The sequence below is a fragment of the Xiphophorus maculatus genome, chromosome 6 (genome assembly GCF_002775205.1).
Source record: "Xiphophorus maculatus strain JP 163 A chromosome 6, X_maculatus-5.0-male, whole genome shotgun sequence".
NCBI lineage: Eukaryota > Metazoa > Chordata > Actinopteri > Cyprinodontiformes > Poeciliidae > Xiphophorus > Xiphophorus maculatus.
In genome coordinates this window covers 7061617-7081480 of record NC_036448.1, presented here as the reverse complement: position 1 = coordinate 7081480, position 19864 = coordinate 7061617, and the positions used below count along the sequence as shown (strand labels likewise).

General features: G+C 42.9%; 1 protein-coding gene across 2 annotated transcripts in view; it reads left to right on the top strand.

The window, feature by feature from the left end:
* zswim5 (zinc finger SWIM-type containing 5) overlaps nucleotides 1-19864 on the top strand; it is a 65987-nt gene that overhangs the window by 25673 nt on the left and 20450 nt on the right. The window lies entirely within an intron of this gene.

Sequence of the window (19864 nt, the reverse complement as noted above, 5' to 3'; positions counted from 1 at the left end):
ACGATTTGCTGGCTCTCCCCATGCGGTGACCCTCCAAGAGGATATGTTTGAAGTGCCTATTCATCAATATGCATGAGCAAAATACAACCCCACCGCCCGGCGTCTACCCTTCCACCTCCCGCCTGCTGCCCCATGTGTCAAAAGCTGTTTTAAAATCTACATAATTTGAGTTTGAAGTGCCTTTCAGATGGCCTTCCCTGTTGTAACACTTTCCGGAAACGAGGGACAGGCACACTTATTAATCAGGCTCTCATTGTGTGTGTGTGTGTGTGTGTGTGTAAGAGATGGCGAGACGGTGATACATGGAAGAGGAAAGACAGGTGACTAAATGAGGAAAAAAAATAAAGTCACACAGAGGTACGTGTGACATTTAACTAGAAAGACTGGAAGAAATTGGTCAACTCTTTGAATCGTGACCTACTAAAGCAAAGCTGTCCAGTTGAGATGTTGGTCAGCCACAAAAAAAATTTCTGAAAACAGTTTGACGTTCAGAGATCACTCTTCTACTTAAGGCGCCATGGCTCCTTTTCTAACCATCTTCCCACATGTTTGAGTGCTTTATCTGGTGGCAGACATCAGGCCAGCCGGAGTCTTTGTTTGCTGGGGGTTCATCTGCAGTTTATCTTGATGTTCTTATTTTCTCGATCTGCATTTTCAGCGTTCGGCAAGCGATTCCTGGTTGGCTCCCATTGACTTCGTGTTAAGTGTTTCTTTTTTTTTCCTCTCTATGTGTCCATGCTGACTGAAAGTGGCTACAGTGCGCACACAATGGGATCGTTGTGAAAGCCAGTTTGAAGACCTTATCATCGAATTTGCAGTGTCGCCCTTGGAAACGAACACTAAATGATGATGTCCAAATCTGAGTGTTCATGAAAACAGAAATGTTTGCATCATTTCTTAAAGATATGAAGACTTCAGATTATTCATCCATATAAAACATTGCTTTAATAATCTAATTTTTTGAAGGGTTTTATTTTGAGATGCAGTGAGAAGTCTGTTCAAATTGCTGAACTGACCAACTGAGTTGGTCAGAAATCTACAGATTTCATATTTCTCCCCTCTCTGTTAGCTTAAGTGCTAACGGGTTGTGCTAACAACACCGCTCTTTGGTGTGGAAGTGTTGCAGTGGGAAGAAGACAAAGTTAGCTAAATGTAGCATCAGTGAGGTGAAGTCAGAGGAAGCAGAGAGATGTGGGAGGTTGTTCAAAGTAAGTGATATCTGAGGGATGTAGTTTGTAGAATGCAAGAGAGCACGACCTTTAGCAGGTAAGAGAAAAGTTAAATGTTTTACTGTGAAGAAGTTTGTTGGTTTTGTAGGTTTTGACCTCCCTGTTATGGAACATACTGGATTTGGAAATGTTAGCAGCCTGTTAGAAATCTCAGTGTAGCGTAGAATTTTATTCTGTAATGCTAACAGTGCTAAACATGCTAAGGTCTAATTTAAGAAGCTAAATCCAATCTAATGGGCCTTTGTTATTCCAACTTCTCACTTTTCCAGATGGCTTGAGGTGACTTCTGCTCCCGGAATAAATAAATGTAGACTACTCACAGTAGGAAGGCTGGAAAAACCTCCATTTTGAACGCTGCTTTGATGTCTTTTGAAATGTAAAGATCTTCTCAAACCGTTCGCAACGTTTCGATTTAGAGTACAAAAATTAGAGCGCAGAAAGTTGTCTTGAATCAGTAGTTTTCTAGTTCCTTTTAATCTTTTACCAATCTGGAAGGTGTTAGCATATGGATTATTAAGAATTTGTTTAATGCTAGTAAGTATCAGTTTGACCATCTACTGACTGACTCTGTGGGTGGTCAGACTTTTAAGCCAGTCTGAGGTATTTTCTTTTGGCTTTGGACTTCAAATGACCAATCTTTGTTGGTCATTTGTGGTTTTGTCTTTTTTATTTAAAATAAAAGACAACTCCCCCCCCCCCCCCCCCCCCCCCCACACACACACACACATAAATATATGAATATTTTTCTGTTTCATATTATTTAAAATTTTCCCAGAATAATTCAGAAAATATACTAATCTTTTTCCTTTTTCTATTAGAGAGCTTATAGTAAATGTTGATCAGTCGGGATGATCGGGTCCTGGAGACTCCTCTCTTTGCTATCCTGTCAGTCGTAAAGTCATGACTGAAGGTTGTGCAGCTCTTGCTCTGCTCTGCTGGAAACCTTTAGATTGGAGGCCTAAATACATGCTCATCAAGCTCTTTTCATCTCGGTACATTACAGAGATGAAACCCTAGCATATGCATGGAAGTAAAAGCTAGAAATTATATGCAATTACATAGAGCTTTATGATCAAGCATGTATTCAGCAAACCACTTGCCTTTCCAGATACAGAAAGTCGTATCTGGATCACAAACTGACATCAAACCTTCATCAAGTTCGGAGCTTGTTTCTTTTTTTTCTGCAAAACATTTTATGCTGGGGAAAAGAAAAACTTTTTCCCTTGTGCTATAAAGTTTTGTCCCACACAGTATTTTTTTAAATGTAATTTTCATCCAGTTTCAGGCTGCTCATGTCACAGGCTGCAGAAATGTATGTGTGTGTATGAAACTCCCAGAGGCAGCATGAACAGTACATTTTAAACTACACAGAACTAAATATTGGCCCCTTAAGGGACACATGATTCAGCAGCACTAAAAGGAAATTGCGTAAAAGTGCCAAAAGTCAAACTTATCATTTTTTTAAATATGCATTTTTTTATGGTCATAAAAGTCTTGCACCGGGCGCCTGAGGAAACATAAAGCCATTTGTACATTCACCTTTAGCAAAGCGCAGGTAAAATCCTGCCAAGTTGTACTTGTCTTTCAGCGGGTTTTTTTTCTTCTTTCTTTTCCCCTGAAAGAAATCGCTGAGGCGTAAAAGAATGCAAGTCCAGGTTGCTTGTCTTTAAGGGGTTTCACAATAGCAGCTTCTAGTGCCAGAGGGAACATACCAGCAAGTTGAGAATAGCTGAGGGATGCTGGTGCCTCCTTCTGTCGACAGGCTGAATGCTGGTTCAGGGTCAGATCAGAGGGTGGAGGATTAGAGCTGAGCCAATTTTTGTTAGCTTCTTTGTTTTGTGGAACAGGCAAAAAAAAAAGAAAAAACAACTTCCACAGCCTTGCTGATAGTCCTGTTTTTGGCCCTGTTTGGTCAGGATTCAGGCACACTGCTTGGTGAAACTGATTCTTTTTCATATGTGAAATCAGGAAATCCAAACTTGTACCTACAGCAAGTTAAAATCAAAGCCCCAAAACACAACTCCACTGTAAAAGCAACAGAAACAACATTCCCTGCATGTGTGCTTACACACATATGTTATATTTATTCGATCAAAGGTCATAGTCTACACCATATTTCATCATGCGAGTCAAAATAAATGAAAATGACTGGCAGATGTTTGGGTTTTTTTTGTTTTACCAATGGCAGATTCACTGAAACATGTCCCCGTTTTGTACTCGCTTGCTGCTATTTCAATTTCATACACATAAATAAATCATTTCCAACTTTTTTGCTTAGCCATTGTAACATACCTCATTCCCTTCGCTAGTTAAGAGTTTTTGAATGAATTTGAAGAGACAGATCATCGTAGAAATGTTGAAATCACACTTAGTTTGATCAGTTCATGACTCCTGATCAGACCAGAGCAATTTTGGTTGACTTCCTTCTGATAGATGTTGTTCAATCGAGTCACATGGACACATTTCTGTACAGTGGGCGTGACTAGATAGTCAAAAATTAAGCTTAAATAATCAGCTTGCTAAGTATGAAATAGTCGCCTACAGAAGGATTCTTGTCTAAATAACTTAATCATGTCTACTAGCAGGTCAAACTGTGACATTTGTTTGATCTAGGGTCATAGTCTGGCCATATTTGATCATAATCAATTGGTCAAGGTGCACATACGAGTCAAAATGAATGGAAATGACTTGTAATGAAAGGTTTTTGAGAAATAAATGACTTATTTATTGCCGTAATTGGTGAAAATGCTTCGCCACAAAGATGCCACTGTTTATGTACATGGCAATAGATTAAAAAAAATCACCAAAAGGAATTGACGAAGGACAAAATTAACCCACAACCAAAGTTATCTTGCTGCTCACTTCTTCTGCAGATTATGGCACCGTCAACTCAACCGGATTAGCGCCTCCAAGAGGTCAGCTGAGCAAGTTGAGCGCTTTTCTTTAGTTCAGACCACAAACCCACCTGTGAGGTTGGTTGGTTCATAAAATGTACCTACATTTTGGGCGTCATGTGGCATAGCTGTTACAGGCTATTGTCCCAGGTTTGACTCCCGACTTTGGTAATTTTGCCGCAGGTCTTCCCCCCTTTTCTGAACCTACTTCTTCCAGTTCTACCTACTGTTTGGAGACTGGGGGGGGCAATGGGCACTAACACCAGCCAAAAACAGATTATGAAAAAAAGAAGAAAACAAAGTACCCACATTTAACAATAACTGATTATCCATGCCGTTTTCCAGAGTTGCTGGTACTAAACCCTCATTGTCCACACGGAGGTCAGTGAAAGGCTTGCATCACTGTTGGTTCAACCTTAAGCCGTCCCTTCACTGTGAGAATCCAGCCTATTGTCATGGCTGTTGATTTGTGAGCCAGTTTGTGTGTGTGCGCGCGCAATACAATACACTGAGCCAGGCCGGTGTGTACCCGCCCGTCCATCCCAGCTGTCCTTAGTTTAAGCAACTTGGTGAAAAAACATTGCTATCCTCATATTGAGGACAGAAAAAGACATTGAGGAAAATGGTTTTTATTTGGCATTTCTCTGATTTAGAAAGAGGAACAAGAAAAGAAGGGGGGGGAATAAAGGAGCAATTGAATAAGTGAATTGAGTCAGTGGGAGAATGGTTGCCTGGCTTTGTGCGTCCCCAGTGCATGTCTTAAAGGTCTCTCTCCCTCGCTCTCGCCCCCCGCTGTGTGTCTGTGAGTGAGAGAGTGAATAAATGTCTAGTGATTGGAAACCTTCTTTTCTTTTGTAAACTCAAGCCTCTGCCAGAGAGCATTGTTTACCAGTCCTTTCCTGGACTGGTTGCGCCTCTCTCTCTCTCTCTCTCTGTGTGTGTGTAGATGTGTATTCAACGTGCGTGACAGTTGACATTATCAGTTGATTGCTCCCAAGACTCGTCTTTGTGTGAGCTCGCGCACACACGCACACGCATGGACGTGTGGGGTTATGTATATGACGGCTGACATTATTGGATTGCCACCATTGTGTGCTGGTGTGTGTTTGTCCGCGTCCAGCTGCATGCTTGGTGTGTGTGTGTGTTTGTGTGTGCGTGTGTGTGTGTGTGTGTGTGTGTGTGAGACAGCTGGCATTAGATTGCTTGTGCGCACATGCGCTTGTTTTCCATTCAAACACGGCTCGCGGTTTGACATCAGTGATGTAAAGCCTGTACGAGTTGCCCTCTTTGTCACGTCGTCATTCAACATGTGATTGACCAAGTCAAGCTAACTGAAGCTGGCAGCTTCTCATACTGCAGGTCAGTCAGGTTTTTTTTTTTTTTTTGCTTCAAATGCCTCTGATGAGATCCGAGCCTTTACTGAGTAAGGTTGTTGTTGCGTGACTTCTTTTGGTCAAGCAAAAGCCTCATTTATCACAGAGGCAATAAAACTCACCAAGTCCCTTTGAAAATTATGAGAAATACTTTCAATTTCAGGCCTCATTCATAGTTTTGCATACAAATTTATGAGGTATCAAAACGTTGGAAAAACGTATAAGCGAATGAAGCTGAAAAGTAATGACGTTACAAATGAATCTTCAAACTCTGGCCAACCAAGATTAATGTTGTGATGACATCATTTCCGGCTCAGATGGGAGCTCATGGTTTGAACGTTTGTGTGGTGAGTTGTCAAAGGAGAATAAAGGCAACAGTGAAATCTGAGAGCAGTTGCTTGGAGGCCAAACAAACTGGCACCCCATCATGGGATTTAAAAGCACTTTGTCTGCTTTAAATTCACTATAGAGGGGAAACAGCCGCTCATGGCATAATTTCAGTTTAAAAAGGAAAACGTTTGGCAGCATTCAGGGGCACGTCTTTTCTGTTCGGCTTCTGATCAGAACTAGGAGTGCACAGATTACAGTTTTCTGGCCGATCAGCAATTACTGATCTTTAAAAAGCCTGACCTGCTGATTTTGGTCACTACCTATTTTTTTTTGTCTGAAGTGTTGCTAAATATTGCAAGAGACTTACTGAGTTGGCAACTTAACTGCAAACCTGCAGACATGACCTGGTGGGCCGGCCCGTCCGCCAAACCTCTCTTCCGGAAGAGCAGAAGAGGACAGTGGTTGATTTTTAGACCTTTGCTGAGGTAGATACGAACGATGGATAAGCTCGGCTTCACATTTTAGTATTGGCTGTTCACAGATCTCCCAAAATTAAGGAAGTCTGCGCCAATAAATCAGCTGGCCAAAAAATCGGTGCATCCCTATCCAGAACCTTTAAGCTTTTGCAAACAGGTGTCACCATTCTGTTTCTCTCTAATTAACTGTGTCACCAGAATGCCGTACATTTTAGTATTGCTCTGTGGTTGTATAGACCTTATCAGCAGTGAATGGAAGTAGCTGAAAGTCTCACTTTTCTGCACAGAATTGGTCCACTTCCAACACCCCCCGTGGTTCACTGGGTATCAGTAACATAGCTGTCAAAACAAGATTTTTAAGGTGCCATCTGTCATAAGAAGCTTTGCCAGTCAGCCATTTTATTTGATCCTATAATGTCTTTTGAGCTGCACATGTATGATACTGCAGGGAGTTAAATGACTGGTATACAATCAGGGTGGAAAAACATGGCTCATTCACTTGGTTTAGAGACAAAAGACAGATAGCTCTACTGATTGACTGACTGTACTCGCTATTGCAGAAGTAAAGAAGCCTGTAGATATTAGCTTCTGCAGCAGTGCTAAGATGATTTAGATTTTAAGGCATGTTTGGTATTTGAACTATTCAAATAGGCAGTTATAAACGTTCTTAGAGAGGGTCTCAAGTATTGATAGGTTTTAGCCGTTCACTGGCGGCTGCGTCCCCAAACCCTCGTGGATACAAGACGTCCACTATGTCAGAAATTTAGAAAATCATTGGAGGATAAAGTTCACTTTATGCTTGATCTGAGCTTCGATGGCACATTCAGTGGAAAAGACGGTCTGTGTCCTTTCATAGGTTCTATTCTTGTATTTCTGTCGACCCCTTCTCTGTTATTTAACTTTTCGCAAGATAAGTTCCGTTTGTGAAACTTAATGTCACCATTTTTAAGAAAAAATTGCCTCAAAAGTACAGTTTGTACTATTTATCCCCCCTCCTTTCTTTCTCTCTCCTTTGGCCTCCTCCACAAGGGCTCCTGGCTGCTGCCTGCCTGCCAGCCGCCTCTCACCCATTGTGGGCTAACAATGACAGGCGAGGCCCCAGCCTCGAGGCCTGCAGCCTGGACCTTGATGGGGGTGGCAGGGATAGGTGGCGCTTTGGGGGGGGGGGAAAGAGTGTGATCAGCAGTGAAAGGCAGGAAGAAGGGGAGGGAAGCCCCCCCCCAAAAAAACAGGTCACATCCAGATTAAAATTCAATATATGTGACTGACTTCATCAGCAATCTGGTCTCAGTACACCAAGAGTGAGAAAAGAGGCAAGATGTGGGCTGGGATTTTTTTAGGATGTGCCACTTTGGCGCTAACTGGAGTGTGTCCCTGCTCTCTGAATCGCTTCGGCGGTCTTAGCTCAACGCACCGTCAGGGTGTGTTGCTGGGGTTCCCCTTAATGGGGCAGCAGTAGCGTCATAATGCATGCAAGACAAAGCTGATTTGGTGATGCATGCGTCCTTTGTGTTACGTTTGCATTTGGGGATGCGGGGCGCTCTGCATGCACACACACAATCCAGTCCCCCTCTGTTTTGGGCCCCATCCCCATATGGTAGCTTGGCTTGATGAGAGCTTTATGAAGTCAACCAGAAGCTCCCCAGCCCTATGTGTGTGTGTGTGTGTGTGTGTGTGTGTGTGTGTATGTTTTGCTGTGCATATGTGTGTGATTTGCTTTTCAAGCTAATGGATAAATGAGAGTTTCACCCTTGCCCACCTATTGTGTACGTGTGAGAGATTCATGGAGAAGGGGCATGTGTCAGTCGCCAGCTTGTATAGTAGCTTTGCAAGCTGTTTTTAATTATATTTCATTATTCATGTTTCATGCATGGTCGTGCAGGAGGAGCAGTGATCGGCGTTATTGGGGTAGGGGCTAATCAGGACAGGGGCGACATTCGAGTCAGAAATGGAAAACAAACTAAAACGGAATCGTTTTTAAAACTATATGTTCTTTAAAATCCCTTTAAAGAACATGTAGGAAGAAATGATTCACGGGCTAAAAGTAAAGAATGCACCAATTATTATTCTATGGCTGGTTTTTGACCCAACAATAGTGATTTTATCTGATTTAAATTCTAATATGACCAGAAACATGATTGGCAGAGTTGCTAAATTGTTGCTATTTTTGAGCAAAGAAATATATGTGGTTAACGTCACTAAATTTCCAGTCTGTTTTTACATTCCTTGACAATTTATACCCTTACATTAACTATGAAATGGGAAAAAACAACTTAAATAACATTTTGAAACGATTATAATATTAGATGTGCCTTTTCATGGGCTGAAAATGGCTTAGATTTAAGCGTTTCTTCACCAAGAACTTCCACTTTGAAGAGTGTTAAGGGCTCACCGCGCCGAAAACCCACATAGTCCATTCACCAGCCAGTTTCTCTGCGGATCTCTGAATAAAATTTCAGGGATGTAAATGAGTCTTGGTCTCGCATGTCCTGTTTTCGTTATGAAGCTCGGTGGGACTGGCTGTTACACAACGGCGAACGGGGTAACCAGATTAACCTATAAACCCGCGGCAGTTACTTTTATTTCGCTGGGCTTGGTGGGATCTCAGCCGCGATCCAGTCCGTAAATTTTAACGGCTAAAATTAATTGGTTTTATTGCTTGTAAAAGTAGTATGAGTGAGTCAGTGTGTCTGCGCGCTTGTCTGAAAAATAAAGCAAGAAGACACACGAGTTTCTCCCGTGAAGTACATTCGACATCCTGCACTCGTGCCATATTTAGTCGCAGTGAAACATCAAGCAGTCGTTTAATCATCGGTAGTGTGTGTATTTTTGCTAATTTTCTAAGCCTGTTTGGTACCGTTTGTCTCAATAGTCCGACTATGTTGTGCCACATTGACAAGTTTGGGTCGTTCTTCACTACTTTAAAGTTTCTGCCAGCTTTCGTCACACATTGGCTTTCAGATGTACAGTACAAAACAGAACTAGAAAGCGCCGATTAATAAAGCTGGATTTGTATTTCAACTGTTCTCCTTTGTGCTCAATTGTGTTGTGTTTTTTTTTTTTTGCAAGAGCTACAAATGCTTGGCTCTGTGCCTCTTTCTTTGTGTGTGTGTGTGTGTGTGTGTGTGTATACAAATGGCATCACAGCAACCTTCTTTTTTTTTCCTATTCCGCTTGTGTTGCTACCTCGCCGTTTCTTATGTTGTGCTCGCCAACTCAGAATGGAGCCATTTTGTCTCCTTCAGTTCCTGAAATGAAATATAAGCCTCTTAAATGCATACTTATCTTGCCCTGCAGACCGCGCTTGAAGAACAAACACGTACACACACACACACATTGAACAAACACTAACTAAAGAGGTATTGTGATGCCAGCCCTTGTTCCTTAGACCGCGGCTGTATGCGTATGGCAGATGGTTGCTCCTTTTGCTTTGCATGCCGCCATATTAAACAAGAACCATGGCTAAGGCCACGGCTGGTTTAGGAAAAGGGCAAAGTGCGAGAGAGACAGAGAAGGAAGAGACAAAAGAGCAACAAAGGCAGAGATGAGGACAACATGCTGGGCATTTGTGCACAAGAAGGGTATCCAAATGTGTGCATAACGGCATTAAGTTTCCATACATAACTTGCACAAACTCTTCAATGTTTGCTTTAGTCAGATCAAATCTGTACACATTACACTGCCGATGTTATGCGTGTTGTGTGTTGCAACATGTGACACAAACCTGGCTGCACTGGGTTTGTCTGTGTCCCAGAGGCTGATCATTGTTGGTAATTAGACAATGAACCCGGTGACCTTTTTAACAGCGCTTGAATTGCATTCGGGTGTTTCTTGTTAGTCACTTTCAAAAGCAGCCGATACTGGAGAAATCCAAACCTCCGGCGAATCCACATTGCCGCTCTTCAATGGGTTCATGTGTGCGTGAAAACACAAAAAGTTTGCTCATCGCATTCCAACAGCTGTGGCCATTTTTACAAGCGTGACAACCAACTCGTACCGCTTCGTTGATCTAAATGTTTGAAGTTGGTTTGCTGTCAGCGACAGAGTGATGCTTCTGTCCCTTGCCGGTAATTTCTGAGACTGCATGCCCTTTTTCTAAATGGCTTCAACAGAGGTCCACAGATGGTTCTGCATAACAATCCATCTGGTTTGTTGCTTCGTCTCGCCTGTGTGTCTAAATCACGCTATTACCTGGGTTTTTAGCAATGAAACGTTATAATAAACTGAGTTTTGAGGTTGTTAGTTGCACTTTTGGTTAAAATTGGTGCTTCTGACACTTTTTAGACCATAGCTAATGCAACAAATATTACTGAAAAGCTGATTTTTTTTTCCCAAGGCTAAAAGTTGAACATAAAGTCTACTCATTTAGACTCTAAAATGATAGCTAAATGCTAACATTGCACTAGGCCTGACAGGCTAACGTTGCTCAGAGGCTTAGAGGCTGACAGGCTAACATTCCTTGGATTGTTAGCCTAGGAATGTTATTCCTAGGAATGTTAGCCTCCTAGCCTTTGAAGCTAGGAGGCTAACATTGGTAGGAGGCTTAAAAGCTGACAGTCTAACATTGTTCGCTCAGAGGCCTAAAGGCTAACGTTGCTCTAAGGCTGTACGGCTAACGTTGCTCGGAGGCTGAAGAATTTATTCTGAGTCTAAATGTTAACTATACTAAGTCTCAAAAGCTGAAGATACTCAACAGCTAAAATGCTTATTTCACAGTTGCTTGTTGCCATTTGCCAATAAAAACTGAAAATACTGATATACAAAGTATTAAGCACTGTTTGTCTGGCAGTTAATTAAAACTTTTGTCATTGATGACATTTGTTTTCCGCATAAATCATAAATATATATTTTCGCAGTCTAATGAATGAAGTGAACTAGAACTTTATTGTGTAAAATTCAAACTCTGATCCTGTGAATTACTAATGTGATAACGGAAAAAAAATATAAAATGAAGGAAAAGCGTTTCCAAGATACGTGATTTTCACACAAACAGCACTTTATTAATTGTTGTACAGATAAAAACAATTAAGCAGACGATTGTGATCAGCCCAGTGTCTGCTCTGTCCGTCCTTTTCCAACTAGTCAGAGCGTCACCACCTTCTTACACTGGAGATTTCTCACAAGGAGTCTGGGAACCAACATTTCTGGCTCGGATCAGCAGGATTGCAACTCTTAGGATGTTGACAAGACCTTCGAAAACCTTGAAAACAGAGAAGAGCTTCATCCTCGTTTCTAAACCCCAACTTCCAGCAGGGCGAAAATACAACGAGGTTCACGTGAACCTAACCGCAGCCGCCAGCGGCAAAGTACAGACTTTATTCAGGTTAGGCAAACAAATAAAGAGAAGCTACTTTCAAAATTCCACTGACGAATGTAACAATGTAATATTTTACTTGTCAAGCCCTTCACAAGCAGCTTTTGCTTTGGAGTTCAATCTTTTGAACCAAAAACATAATATAATACAGTAACCACGTTATATTTTATATATCTTCTTGGTGTGAAACGTGCTGAATTATTTTTGTTAGACTCTTCTACACATTCAGTTTTGATTGGCTGTTGGGAAATTTGGGTGTCTTTGTTCTCAGTGCCATTGTTGGTTACGAGTGTGCTGTGATTCACAAAGCAAGGACAATAAATGAAAGGTTTCTCTTTTTTTTTCCAGCCTTTGCGCTTCTTATGCTTTGCATGCGCTGAAAGGGGGGGGAAAAAAGACGTCAAAACTGGAAGTCCAGGTTTTTAATGAATGGAAGGCTTTATCGCGAATGGAAGGGAGTGACACGAGTCTCTCTCCGAATGTTTGCAGTGTGGTAAATTGCTTCTGCTCGGCCCTTTGTAATTGTGGCCAGACAAGGCCGCAGAACAATAACGCCAAGACACTAAAAACACAGCAAAGTACCGACTGGAACAACAAAAACAAACAAAAAACACACACACACACACACCATGGCCTTCTTATGTTCAATTTAGCTCTGGGTGAACACAGCTCACACATTCTCAGGAGAAGGACAGCTTCTGTGTATAGCTCACACACACACACACACACACACACACACACACACACACACACACACACACACACACACACACACACACACACACACCAACCCACATGCCAAGGTCCTTCAAGTCTGATTCACCCGAGGTCCACTTCAAGCTTTGCATCCTCCACAAAGCGGCGAGGGGCTTTTATTTGTGTTTCTGTATGAATACTTCTGCTCTTGGCATTTTTCAAGAAGCTTTTGGTTCTCTCTCTCAATTTTTACCTGAAAGGTAGAAATTATGGCTTTTCTTCTCTCTTTTTTTTCCTCTGCTCAAAGTGTAACCTTCGTTCTAGTGTTGCACACATCCCACAAAGGCATGTATGAGCCATCTATGAGTTTTGGAAGAAAAGCAATATGTAGACAAAACTTTAACAGGTGTTGTTTTCAGATTTTAGATTTAACAAAGTGTGAATTTTAAGGCCATTCAGCAAAGGATGGCCTTCTCCCCCCATCAATGAATACAACCTTAACCCAGGACAAAGATGCTTTTTGTTTGTGTAAGAGGGTTTTCAAGAACTGTACCGTGTCCTTCCTCATTCTGATTATTTTGTTGGTTCTTGCTCCATCTTTACCTTTCTTTGTCATTTTTTAATGAACTGAAACGTTCTTTCGGAGCAATCTGGTTTCCCCAAACAGCTTCCTTCCCTCTCTGAATTACTTAAATGCATTTTGCTCAATTCTTGAGTTTTTCTGGACGTGCCCCCCTCCCTTCTCTCCCCGAACCCATTTGCTCAATCGGGTCAAAGATTCGAGACGAGACACGTCAGCTGATTTTTCACCTGCGCCAGCTCCATCAGTTTGATTTTCTTTTCTTTTTTTTCCTTTTCTTTTTCTTGCTTCTCGTTGTTTTCACAGTGACACATCAGCTGAAAGGGACTTGATTAAACCTTTCTCCCTCAGCCGTTTCTCGCGCTTCCTCTTTCGCCGTCTCGTTCCTTTCTCCCCTCGCCGTTCGCAAAGAATGGAGCAAATCAGGGAATCGATTCAGTGTAATCATGACAAATGAGTCCCGGCGGTTTGCAAGGATTTCGTTTTCCTTTATTTATTTATTTTTTTGTCGTCGTCAGTGTGTTTGTGTTTGGGACAGAGCTGCTGGGAAATCACAAATGAATCAATCAGCTGTTATCGCATCAGCAAACACCGCTGGAAGGACGGACGGATGGATGGATGGATAGGCAGAGGGGAGAAGAGTCAGTGCACTTGGTGTGTGTGTGCACATGCAGTGTCTGCTGCGTCGAGATAGACGGCTGATTGAATACAGGGCCAAGTGGGTGTCTGTGGGTGCAAAGGGTGTGTGTGTGTGTGTGTGTGTGTGTGTAGGGGGTTGCTGTGTTAACCTTGGAGCTGTCAGAACAGATGGGAGATGGGAAGGGCCACAGGCTGCGAGGGATGTGTTGGCTGCTGGAGGAGGATGAAGCCTCGGCTGCTTTTTGGAAAGGAGGAAGTGAGATTAAGGAGGAAAAGAAATCGACAGCGAGTTTTTTTTCTTCTTTTGGCCGGTTGTATTTCTGCTGAGATGCAGATTGTTCGTAAAAGTACAAGCGGCAGCGTGTGTGCTACGTCGCAGGCTGGATGGCGGAGCCGGGTGAGAAATGTTCAGACCACAGGGGGGCCGTTGGCGTGAAGTGGCGATGGGTTTGTGGGTGGCAGTGGAAGATTGTTGGCGCGTACGTCTCTCTTTGTATCTCCGACTGAATGCGCAGTTTTCGTGCAGTTGCATGCCACTAAGAAGGTTTGAGCAAAGAAAAAAACCCATTTCAGACAAACTATCGCTTACTAACAATGGTCCCTTCAGTAGTTTAATCAAAACTAATAAATCTCACCCTCTTCATGAAGCTTAAGAGTTTTATCCATTTATATTTTTAGTTTAATAAAAATGTTTTGGTAAGTGGAGATGATCTTGTGATTCCTTCATTTTCTCTTGGCTTCAAAATTGCAACTTCTGTTGGAATCTGAAGATCTAACCTAAAAGAAAACTGGACATCAGAATTGTCCAGGATACTGCATGTCAGTAAAACGTGCTTTTGCTGAAAATTGAGATATCAGTATTGATTACAATCAGTCTAAGTATCCCTGCCTCTTGTATTTCTTTCCTTTTATCACTCTGCCCACACAGTTTTCTCAAGGTAAAAGCATTGAAACTATCAAAGTATATCTGATACAGATATGAAGGGCAGTTAAGTTCAATCCATTTGCCCAGATATTTTATTGGCATTCAGACCTTGAGTGCATAACACTTGAAATAATACAGTCCAAGCAGACATTTTTGATTGTGATATTTCACAGATTGATATAGTGTGCTACTCTGCTACCTCCCCACCATATTCCAGGTTTTGTTTATAAAAAAAAAGCCTTGTACTACAGCTTAACATTGATGATATGAAGTACATTTAGTAAGAAAAGATTTAGGTTGAATACGTGCAGCGCAATGCCGACAAACGTGAAAAAGATTGGTGGAGGATATCTGTATATGCAGATGATACTGTAGTTTCAGAAAACTGACTTTTAATGGCATATGTTGACTTCTGTAGGCACAAAACCTGATGCACCTTAATGCTTTTAGCAGCATTTTGCATCTGATCCTTTACAAGCCAGCATTAGTAGGACACCCTGAAATGCTAAACTATACCATTTGGCGCCGGCTCTTTACGGATGAGCGCACCGTCTATTAAACAGGAGACGGGAGGGAATAAAGCGATTCCCGTGTGGGCACCAAAACTAAAGGATAGGCTTTAGGGTGCAAGTGTGGGCACGGAGCTGGGTGAAAATTAGTTGAATTGAATCAGAGCCACTCTCTCGCATAGCATTAAAGTCCAGAGGGGGGCGGGGTTTGCCTGTCTGCTTGGGTTTAAGGTTTTGGTTGAATAAGGGAAGCCATAGATGGTCTTTGTGTGCGAGCGTGCACACGAGCTCTGGCTCGCCGCCCAGCTCTTTCTCCCCCAGCTGATTAGGGGTTAATGGTCTACGAGCGTGGGGAGCTCTCCTCCTCCTCCCGATTGGCCGGCGGGAGCTTCTGTGTGGGCGGAGTTGTCGGCGAGTGACAGATGGCGTACAAACGGAGAGGAGGGAGACAGGAGCGCGTATGCATGTGTATATATATTTAATTACAATAGAAGGATGCACAATAGCTGCCTGTCCTGTAACTCGAAGCGCGTTGTTGGTTTCTCCCACGCACCAATCACTCTGTCCGATGTGAAAAATCACACTTTGCTTATTTGACACACGAGAAACCGCCGCGGTTCTTTGTTTCCGCTTTCAATAAAACACATCAGAATGTGGATTCGCTCTGAATTCAGGCTGCTCTAAATATAAAGAGCACGAGCGACCACAAACGCCACGCGCATGCACACCCCTGTTGTCAGTATAGACAATGTCAGCGCCGGTGGCAGATTGCGTGTGTGTGTGTGGTTTTTCCAAGGGTGGCCTGCCTACCTGTATTCAGAGCAGATTAAACACACAAACACACCAAAGGGTCCTGTGCGGTTTTTTCCCCCCTCCTCTTTCTGTTTCTCTTCCCTAAGGATTAGGCCAGATCGTTGTACTTGGCATCCCTCCCAGTTTGCACATATCACACCCCTAATTCATCTTTGTTAGAAATTCATCTGTTTTGCCCAACCAAGAACGTGCAGGGGTGTGAGAGAGAGAGAGAGAGAGAGAGAGAGAGAGAGAGAGAGAGAGAGAGAGAGAGAGAGAGATTAGTGATATCTACTGTGAATATCACTGACTGCAGTCGGCACCGTCCCTTCTTTATGTTCGCTGTGGCATTAAGAACAAAAGCAGACAGGCTCTTGAAAAGGTTGTTTTGTTTATCGTGGTTTTTAAAATTTTTTTGTGCAGTGTGTGTATGCGTGTGTGTGTTCTCACAGACTGTCTGATGTCGCGTCTTTTATTATCAAGTGTCATTGCTTCCCCATCTGCTGAAGACGCGCTGTCTTCCTCTGCCTTGACACACACACACGAGGAAGCACACAAGAGCTGCGTTCGATGAAAGGAATAACACAAGGTTAAGAGATGCAGCCCTTCTCTTATAGATCATAATCACAGCAACGGTGATTGGAGTACTCTGCTAATATTATTTTATATTTATATGTAAATAATTAGGCTAATCACATCCCTCTAGCTTTAAAAAGTCTTTTTTGCCTGTGATGAAGGCCAAAAGATGACAGGAAGTACGTTTTGATTTCTTGCCTGACTCCTGATGAGAAGTTTGTTTCTCCTCTCATATTTGTTCTATAAATGAAACTCCTGGGTAGGTGGCTGCTGCTAAAACGGCGCAACATGGCAATCAGAAGAACAGTAGTTGATACAAGACGCCCAGCTCTAAAACCAGAGCTCTCTGATGACTTCCAGGACCTAAAAGAAAACTGCAACCCGCCAATTTTAACAAACAAGTATATCAGAATAAAAAAAAAACGCAAAGTGTTCAAGGTTTAAAAGCGTGTTATGATCTGCCAGGATTGTTCTCGCCGTCTCTGCTGAGGTGCGAATTCCCCGATACCGCTAACTAACCCGGCTAATTAAACCCTGCAGGGATGAGGTTTCTCTTTATGTGGAGAAGCGGCCGAGCCAGAGGGGAGGGGTGCCAGACAGACGGACTGTGAACTGTGAGTGAGCCATTTTAGACTTGATTGAAAGTGAAAAGAGCAGCGGTGTCACCATCGCATTCATCCCGGTGGCCTGAGCAACAATGGGCGTTAACTTAGGAGACGCAGGCGGAAAGAGAAGGGGTCGACGGGTCCAAAGGCACATGAGTGTGGGGGCGCCGTCAATGACTCTGACGCTGACCATAACCTGGACGGCTAAACTTCCCAAATTCCCCCATTGGGGGCGGAAGCAGCGGATTTGGAGACGAGTGCAGAAAGTGGCTGATGGCTGGCAGGATGTAATTCAGACTGCTGTGAGCGAAGGTGGCAGCTTTCAAACGTCTCCTGCGTGCTTTTAAGAATGCACTCTCTTGATTTCTGCTTCCTCTTTGGCTCTCCGCTGCGCTGATTTGGGTGAGATCAAATTTGGGGACACTTTGGGCTAATGGTTAGCACAAACCGGCTCTGAGAGTGTGCATGTCAAAAAGCAGGAGAGAACTGGGAAGTCATGTCTGACATTTTACAACGGTTACCGTGCTGCAACACAGAGTGTTTGAGCAGGAGGACTCAGTGGGAGATTGTAACACTTTGAAGGACTCCTCGTGTCTATCACCGGCAGACGCATCAACCTCTCTTTCTCCCTTTTGCAGTCTGTTCCTCATCCATCCTGTCACGCTCAGATGTCTTGTTGTGTGCAAAAGACAAATTGTCTTGGTCAGCAGCGTACAGTTGTTCAAAACGAGGGGTTTCTTGGTTTGTCAGAAGTATTGATGTTGGGTATAGATTCACGGCAGACATTGTCCAGTGACCCGGATTGGGTTATTTGTTTCTTTTTTCTTTTAGCTGTAGTGGTGGTTTATGGTCAGGCGAGAAACATTAGAAACCATGCTCTTGGAGAGCAAACACAAGACTAGTGTGTTGTCGCTACTAGGTCGGATTCCTCTTTGGTGTGGAAGTTGTTACTGTGGAAAGAGTCTAGGCTTGCCATTTCCAGTATCGGCGACAGCTAGAGGTATGGAGGTATGTCCGGGGATCACTCAGGTCGCTACCTTTACATTTGCAGTGTTGGTCTAGACTTTCTGTTTAAGCTTTCAACCTCATGATCATGCGGGATTTTGAAATATTGGCAGCCATTTGAGAATTACAGTCAAAGTAAGGGTCTAGATGTTTTCAATTAGATGTTGTTTTTTTTTTTATAAATAGGGCGAGAACTCTGGAAACTTCAGGCTGAAACACAAAAAGTTTAGAAACCTTTCATGAAGGTAAATCAAACGTCACGAGGAGTGTCACTTTTCAGTGCGACCTAGACGTCTGTGTCAGGTCATTGTGTTAGTATGTCAACCCACAGATCACTCACAGGGATGCATGTGGTTTCCTTGGCGCCGTGTTGAGTTGGCATGCCAAGGCGCTCGTCTGGTCAGATGGTTTTACACAAGCCAGACTTAAAAATAGAGCTTTGTGGAAAAATACTGAAAAGGCACAGACATGCAGTGAAATGCGATTCAGGAACTCTGAAGGCTCATTTCTGCTGATCCACTTGTTTGTTCGCTCGCTCGTGCTTGCGGGACCGCTCCACGCTGTGCTGAATCACGTCCTGTTTCCTGCGCGCTGCAGCCGCCCGTTCCTCTGCGCCTAATCACTTGCATGTGAAAATTTCTCACTATGACACACATGTGGGCAGAATCTTTGGAGGTGGGATCGACTTTGCCAATGGATCTCCTGAATAATCTGATCTCTTGAACGTTTTTGTGTAATTCAAAGCAGTTTGCTGTAGGATGGACCCTGCGGTTTACGCTCATGCTCTAAAAAGATATTTTGTTTTTGGATTCTACTTTGGAGATGGATTGAAACACTCTTGTTAGGCAGCCCTGCCATGCAAGCACAGAACGCAATAGAGCTGACGTATTAATGACTGTGTCAAGGCATGTGGGACTAAGTCAGCGATGGAGTTTGGTGCTTCATCAAGGCTTTAGATCTGCGCCTTTCCTTTGGCTAAGACTCACTTATGTTTGCTTTTCGGTGGCCTTGAGTGATCCTTAACTTTGCATGGTTTTGTCTCTTCTCTTATTTAGCTGGGAAAGCAGTAGTGAGCTTGGGTTTTAGGTTGGATTTGGTCATCTATTTTGTCGCACACACTCCTCGTCTTGTAAATAATTGACCTGTCACCGTTGGATGACATGGCATAACTGATTCTTTTACTCCTCTCCTCAATTCCTCCACTTTGTGCTCCTCCGTTTCTCCTCCCATCTTATCCTTCTTCATCCTCCGTTCCTTCATTCACACGTCTTTCCCTGCCTGCTTTTTTGTTTCATTCTGTTCTGTATTCTTTGCTCAGTTTGTCCTTTCTTGTCACAATAATCCCTTTTAGAACTAGAGCTATAAAAGGTCAGCTTAGTAGGTGGTACGAGTTTTTTTTTTTCTTTTTCCTTCAAAATTTGTCATCAAATGCCAGTGAGTTCAAAATATTGTCAACAGACAATGAGCCACTTATTGGTTTTTTCTCTGTGCCCATGATGCTTTCAGGGTCACAGTGGGCTCTGTAGCCTTTTCTCATCGTTCAGTGGGGGAAAAGGCAGGGTGTACTCTGTGTCGTCAGTCCACCAACTCAGGGACTAGAAACAGATGGTTAACTTGACACACGTGACCTGGACTGCGGTGGGAATCTGGTGCTACCACAGAAAAACCTGCTTGGGCATAAAAAGATACATTTCTCCTTTTCTTGACGCAGTCTGCCTGATATCCTTTTGTCTTTAAAGTTGCAGGAAGACATGTTGATGGTGGAAGCAAGTCTTCCGATTGGAAAATGTGTTGCAGATAATCTTTGAATTGGTAGAACCCCCAGGTCTTCTGCGATATGCAGATCTCGGGTTATCAAGCTTGCTAAACATGAGCGTCCAAGAAGGTTAAAACCTTTTTTTATATATATATTTCAGATAAT